The sequence below is a fragment of the Phoca vitulina genome, unplaced genomic scaffold (genome assembly GCF_004348235.1).
Source record: "Phoca vitulina isolate PV1807 unplaced genomic scaffold, GSC_HSeal_1.0 scaffold33, whole genome shotgun sequence".
Taxonomy (NCBI): domain Eukaryota; kingdom Metazoa; phylum Chordata; class Mammalia; order Carnivora; family Phocidae; genus Phoca; species Phoca vitulina.
Window position 1 is genome coordinate 17,603,244 of NW_022589736.1, and position 6,923 is coordinate 17,610,166.

Sequence of the window (6,923 nt, forward strand, 5' to 3'; positions counted from 1 at the left end):
ATTTAGGAATTGCCCGCAGCTCTGATACTTGATTTTCTTGCCCCCAGCCTGGGTATCAGATCCCTTCTCCTGACCTCTGGACCCTGGGGTCTCCACAGGGGTGAAATCCTTAGAATGCTACACCCTGAGGCCCACCTACTCTTTTCACGCTGTTGACTTTGTTCTATTCCTATATCTGACTTCTCTGTACCTAAACCCTCATCACACCTCCTGCCTAGCACCCTCCCCCAGCACCGTTCTGAAGACTCCAGATAAGACACTCGCAGAGCCCTCACACTTAACCCACACAAAAACCCTATGAAGGTTTTCTTCCATCCTCAACATACAAATTCTATCTCTGGTCCCAAGACAGCCCCTTCAATTCCTATCACCTCCCAGCCAGATGGAGCACGTATCAAACCTGCGAAGTCACGTGGCTATGCCTAGCTTTCAGAGAGGCTGCGAAGGGTGTATCTTGAAGAGGGTGGCCATGAATCCTGGGGAATTATTAGTGTGAAAGCAAAGAAGAACAGATTTTCAGGACAGCCAGCAAGCTGCCAGAGACAGGTCATAGTATTTTCATTTCACAGGTAATAGTATTTTCATTTCCCATGACTCAGGGAAATTAAGAGGTCCCACAGCCTGAAAGTCAAGGAGCCGGGAACTGAAGTCAGGTCTTTCAGACTCTGGAGCTACGTCTGAAGGTACCTGTCGGTGCTGCCTGGTTCCCCGTGTTTGCTGAGAATGTAGCTTCGTCTGGCACCCTCTGTCAGGAGATTTGTCCCTGATTCCCACCCCCATTCTACCTGGAAGATTGAAGCAAACTCTTGTCTCTGATTATTTTAGCTACAACATGGTTTTTATATACTCTCCTACAATTTTAGATATCCTAGTATATTATTACTTCTCTTAATATTTACTAAGTGACACAATCAAGCCAACTATTCACACAGAAGAATTCTTTAAGAGCTAAGGTTGCGAAGGCTGTGTTCCTCACATAGTACGAAATATTGCAAACCATTATTCCAACCAAGTCTCTGAGGAGCAATTTAAATTAATTTTGCGAGGGGAAAAAAATCACAAACACATATAATCAAAAAAAATCCTGAAATGATAACAAGGAAATTACCCATATTACTTAAAGAGAAAACAGTAGAATTATGTGAATTATAAATTCAAGTGATCGCTTTAACGTTTGCTTCAAGTCCACATTGCTTTGTGTTTTAACACAGAGACAACTACTATTTGGTATTCTTCACAGACACATATGCTTGGGCTTACAGTTAATGAATAGCTTCCCTGCTGACTTTTTTGGGTTTAATTTCATTCTGTTTCACTTAGCTCTCAACACTGTATTTATTAGAGATCAATAATCGCATTATTTTGTGCTAACAGATGCCTCTAACACTTAAATAATTCTCTCAAGGATTTGGGAAGCCATTTAATATTAGTTATTAATATTAGCTGGCTAAAGGTCAGTGGTTTTCAAGTGGCATCCGGAACCACCCAGTTCTCTTACCAGGACAATACCATATTAATCAGGGTCGACTATCTGCTGTAACAAATGATCCCCACATCTCAGGGGCTTAAGACAATAAAAGCAAATTTTTCAATCACATTTTCTCACAGTTAGGGTTGGTAGGTGGGCGTTCTACTCCACGTCCGTTCAAATACAGCCTGCTTCTCTCCTATGGCTCCATTTTCCAGGTTCTAGGCATTCTCTCCATCCTACCCATGAATGGAGAAAGAGTGGAGGATGCTGGGTGGGTGGAAGGTTTTTCGGATGGGCCCTCTGGGTGTCACGTCTACCATATCCCATTGGCTGGCACCCAGTGGTAGACCACACGTGACTGCAAGGGAGGCTGGGAAGTAGCGGAGCTATGTGCCCAGGAGAAGGAGGAAATGGCTTTCGTGAGCACCTAGCCGCCAAATAAAATTGAGTCTCTGCCACAAATGCCGAATCTGCTAGGCAAGAACAAATAATAGGGTCAATTTAAAAGGTTTTTTTTTTTTAATTAATGATGATATAATTGAAAATTATGACCTCTTATGTATACTAGCCAATCTAGTGAGGGTAACAGGTTCTAAATTCATGTCCACTTTTTACAAGTTATTTACAAGCAGCTAAGGGCAAAATTTTATGATGATAAAATATTCATAAAATAAAGTTTAACATTTTAACTGTTTTTAAGTGTAGAGTTCAACCACATTCAGTACTCTCACACTGCTGGGCAACTGTCACCACTGTCCACCTCCACACATCGAAACTCTGTACCCATTAAACACTTAACTCCTCATTCTCCCTACCCCCAGCCTCTGGGAAGAACCATTCTACTGTGTGTCTTTATGAATTTGACCATTTTTAGGCATTTCCTGTAAGTGAAATCATACAGCATGTGTCCTTTTGCGTCTGGCTTATTTCACTTAGCATAATGCCTTCAAAGCTCATCATCCGTATTGTAGCATTATCAACATTCCCTTTAAAGCTGAATAACACTCCATTGTATGCATCTACCACATTTTGTTTATCCATTCGTCCGCTAATGGGCCCTTGGCTTGTTGCCACCTTTTGTCTACTGTGAGTAATGCTGTTATGAACACAGGTGTACAAATAGCTGTTCAAGACCCTGCTTTCACCTTTTGGGGCTATATACCCAGAAGTGGAGTTGCTGGATCATTAGGTAATTCTGTGTTTAATTTTTTAAGGAACTGCTCTACTGTTTTCCACAGTGGCTGTGAAAGTCAGAACAGCTCTGGAGACAAACTTGTAATTGGCTTCAACAAAAGGCTGTAAATGACTCATTTGTAAAGGTAGAGTCCCCATTAAAAAGTTTCCCAAATTGGGGGACTATGTGTTTTCAATATAGCTCTGTAAGAACTAGAAAAGTTTTAATTTCATTTTTCCTTTGCCTTTAAGTGAAGTGATAAAAAATACTGAGTAATTAGTTGTATTCTCTGGGAGGCATAAAGAAGAGGAATTTGATCGAAAACGTGTGTTGAAGGCTCTGTCCTAGCCCTCTTGTGACATTGGTATCTAATAGATTTCCTGGAAATGATGGGACTAGTTTATCATACTACGACTAAAAATTAAACCAAGAAAATCTCTGCAGCACTGTCAATTTTAACTTCCAATTAACAATGAAAACCTGACAGCCCACCATTTACAAACTGATATCGTCGTCTGTGCTTTGTGTCTGCAGCTCATCTGATAATTATCTGGATTACTTCATATTTTGACCTCTTTGGATTTTTTTTCCCCACAGATTATTTTTGTGTAAATATTTAAAACAACTAACTAGAGTGATGAAAACCTGAGTGCTTTCCAGAAGTTTCATCCAAACAGCGAGGGGTTTTGGATGTTTGGTTTTGATTTCATTCTCTCTGCCAATTTCAGGTTTCTGAGTACAAGTGCTGTCAAAATTCAAAGATACTATAAAAATGAAAAGCAGGTACTGTGGAAATGAGAGCACATTTGAACTAAACCCTTCTCTGACAGATTGATTTGGAAACCTTTGGTTCCTTAATAATATGATTTTTAACTTGGCTATTTCATCACAGGCATATAGCAGTACATTGATATTCTAGGTTTCAAAAAATATCCCCAAGTTCAGCTTTTCCAGGACGAAAGGCTGAAAAATGAAGTTGGGCACAAGGTTTGATACCAGATTATCATTCTTGATGGCAGAACATCATAAAAGACCCCTTTTATCCGTTCTTGTCTGTGTATCCCCAGGGCTAGCGGATATTGGGGGCCAGTACTGGAGAATGCTTATTTTAATTATTTTTCAGTAAAATAGCATTTGGTGCTTAACCAACAGTAGTGTTTAAATCACTTACGATGTGAAATGGAATTATACAGTATATACTCCATGCCACCAATACCATATGCCACCAACATTTTTCACTGTGGTACACTGGATTTGCATGGATTTCTCTCCCCTTGTTTGAGCACACGTGCTCACGATAGTTTCATAAAGCTCCTGCTCTAAGACACCTACATTATTAATTTGAAGTTTCTTTGAAGGTATTTCTTTCAAAGAGAAATAAAATGTAGACTAGTTTCTCTTTAACACTATCTTTTAAGGAGTAAAGCCAAAGAAAGTAAGAGCCTGCATGTGAAATCTATCACAAATCTTGCACCAATGGGTGCAATAGGAGCAGTGGAGAATTTAGTAACTTCCATAAAGAAAAGCTGACGTCATTTTTAAACATGGATCTTGTGTCTAATTTCACATCCGGCAGTACGGACTAGCAAAATGCGTAGCATAATAAATAATGGACTTTTAGGTCTCTCCACAACTATTGTCAGGTACACATTTATCCGGCTTCATGGTAGCAGCATGAACAATCAAAGTGTTAGCCAGCACTGAAATCACTCTAGAAGCTTCCCTCGATCCATCTCTTCATTATATAATCTCAGTATGAGCCCCAGTGATATACAGCTCTCAATACTCATCCCTCCAGAGTTCTTAACCTCTACATTGATTCTTGTCTCTCCTCCTGTCGGACCCTATTTTTATCCCCTTCCCTGTTCCTAGGATTTGAGGAGCCGCCATCCTTAAGGACCATAGCTCTCCTTCAGTTCTGTCTCCCTGCCTAGCCTTTACCAAGCAACTTCTCATAGTTTTACCCTCCTTAAAAAATGAACACACATACACAACTTCATTTCCTTTTCTCTTCTTTTTCTGATTAAATAAATCAATTGATTACCAAGCCTCCTATCAAAGTGCCCTGCTCTCAACTAAGAAGGTGTGGTGCACTGACATTGACCAAAGTGGGTTCTAGTCCTGGCCAGGCACAAGGTACTTCTCTCTCTGGATCTGTTTCCTCATCTGGAATTGGAGGAGACAATGATCCTACCACATGTAGGTTGTTCTAAAAATTAAGCAAGATAACATATACACATCACCTAGAGTAGCAGCATTGGCCTCAGGAAACTCTATCCATTATCATCATCATCATCATCATCATCATCATTATTAAAGGTTTACCTTCCTTTCAAATGACACCTGGAGATTCTTCCCATTTGAGTCCCCATCCTCTTTTTCCCAGAATTCGGGATAAAATGAATTGAATACAGTGTACTACTTAAAGGAATTACTCTGTATCATGACAACTGTTCCTAGCGCTGTTTTTGTGGACAGAGGCCCTCACTTTCACTAAGCCAGCTGCTATAGGAGGTGCTAAGGCCAGTTCAAGCGCTACTATTCCCTACAGACTCTGTAAAGATGAGAAACCTCAGGCCCAGGGACATGAAACAGTGGAGAAACAAACCCAAAGTTGCTTTGTATTCAGAATGATGATCCAAATCCTGTTCGAGATATTAAATTGCCAGTGCACCCCTCTGATTAGTAAGCCTTGGAGAAAACTAAAATCGCTACTAAAGCCTCCATGTTCCAGGCTTTTCTATAAGACGTGCGATCCTGGGAAAATGCAGCCGCTTCCTTTCCCCTTGGGGGATCTAGCCCCTAGTCCTTTTCCTGCCAGGACATTTGGAGGGTACCTACAATAGACTCTTACGCAGAGAAAGTGGGCTCCCACCTCAGCCGCTGAACGGATCCTGCAGCTACCAGCTCTTTGCCCGCTCCAAGGTTAGGGCAGGCCACCAGCCTGACGCCGTGCGGACTTGGCCTGGAGGCGGGCTGGGCGGGTCCTGGGCCCCGCTGGGCGTGGCGTAGGGCCAGATGGGGCGTAGCATCACGCAGGGCGTGACCTAGGGCTGGGTGGGGCGTGGCCCGGGCCCTGCAGAACTTGGCTCAGCGACCCCGGGGCGGGGAATAGACTAGGCCCGAGGGCGAAGTGGGAGGGGAGTGGGGAGACCTTAAAGGCCCTGCAAGCTGGCCCTGCTGAGGGTCCCGGGGGAGAAGGCTGCGCGCGGCGAGCGGAGGGAAGGTGCGCGGGAGCCGGAGCGGGCGCTGGAGCTGTGGGCAGGGTAGGAAGAGCGAGGTCCGCGGGGAGCCGCTACGGCCGGGGTCCTTTCGCGTTAATAATCCCTGCGGAGAGCCCCCGCAGAGGTGCCCCTGGGGAAGGGAGGTTTAAAGCAGCCGCGCTTTGGCAAGCTGCTGCGTTTCCCCAGATGCGCAGGGGAAGCTGCAAAGACGGGGATCGCGAGGCCGCGCGAAGCCCAGGAGGCGGGCCTGGGCTTAGAAGCAGCTGGTAGCCCCAAAGTCTAAAGTCCAGCGAGGCCTGGCTTTGAAACCTGAGGCCGAGAGTCCCGCGCGGAGCGAGGCCCGAGGGCCCTGCGTGGCGCGAGCTCAGTGTTGCTCGACAGAAATGCGCCGAAATTGTCCTCCGGCAGCTGCGCTGGGCTGGGGGCTTCTCTTGCATATTCATTCTCCTTTGATAAGCTTTGAAGTCATACCTCTCAGCCTTGGGCCTCGGCCTTGCCCTTTATTTTACCGTCTCATGGTTCTTCTATCATAAAGATACTCCAAACACACTTAGGTGCGCCTGCCTTGTGGATAAGAGCGCGGTATTTACAGCCGCAGTTTTGTGATATTTGTGAAGACGCCTCGGGTGCAGTGACACCTCCGAGGGGGACACACTTAGAGAGGAGAGCTTCGTATCAGGGGTGTACAGCAGTTATCCTAAAGGCCTGATGTAATTCCGGAAATAACTAACTCCCTTTAAAATCTCCGTGCGCACTGCAAAGAAAAAGAGATTAGACAACTTGCACTTGATAGCAAGACAGCAACTTAATTTTGAAGAGGATAAATCGAACACAAAATTCACAGCGTGCTACTTTATGAAATTATGTTTTTCATTTGTGGAGGCTAGATGTTGTCTTATTGTTATAAAAGTTACTAAAATATCTGTAATATAGATTTGGGGCATAAAATAGCAAAATGCATTTTATTTCCATTCCTTGATCTCAGAGTCATAATAGGAATACCCAAACATATATATATATATATATATATATATATATATATATATATATATAT

The 6,923-nt window shown here is 43.5% G+C and overlaps 1 protein-coding gene across 2 annotated transcripts in view; it reads left to right on the plus strand.

Annotated features, from left to right (window-relative positions):
- The first annotated feature begins 5,792 nt into the window (after positions 1 to 5,792).
- The window catches only part of PTER (phosphotriesterase related), a 67,337-nt gene continuing 66,206 nt past the window's right edge, over positions 5,793 to 6,923 (plus strand). The window contains exon 1 of one of the 2 annotated variants that reach the window (XM_032425755.1): positions 5,793 to 5,871. The gene's annotated coding sequence lies outside the window, so the exon portion shown is untranslated. Of the gene's footprint in view, positions 5,912 to 6,923 lie in introns of both variants that reach the window. The other variant, XM_032425754.1, reaches the window with a different exon arrangement.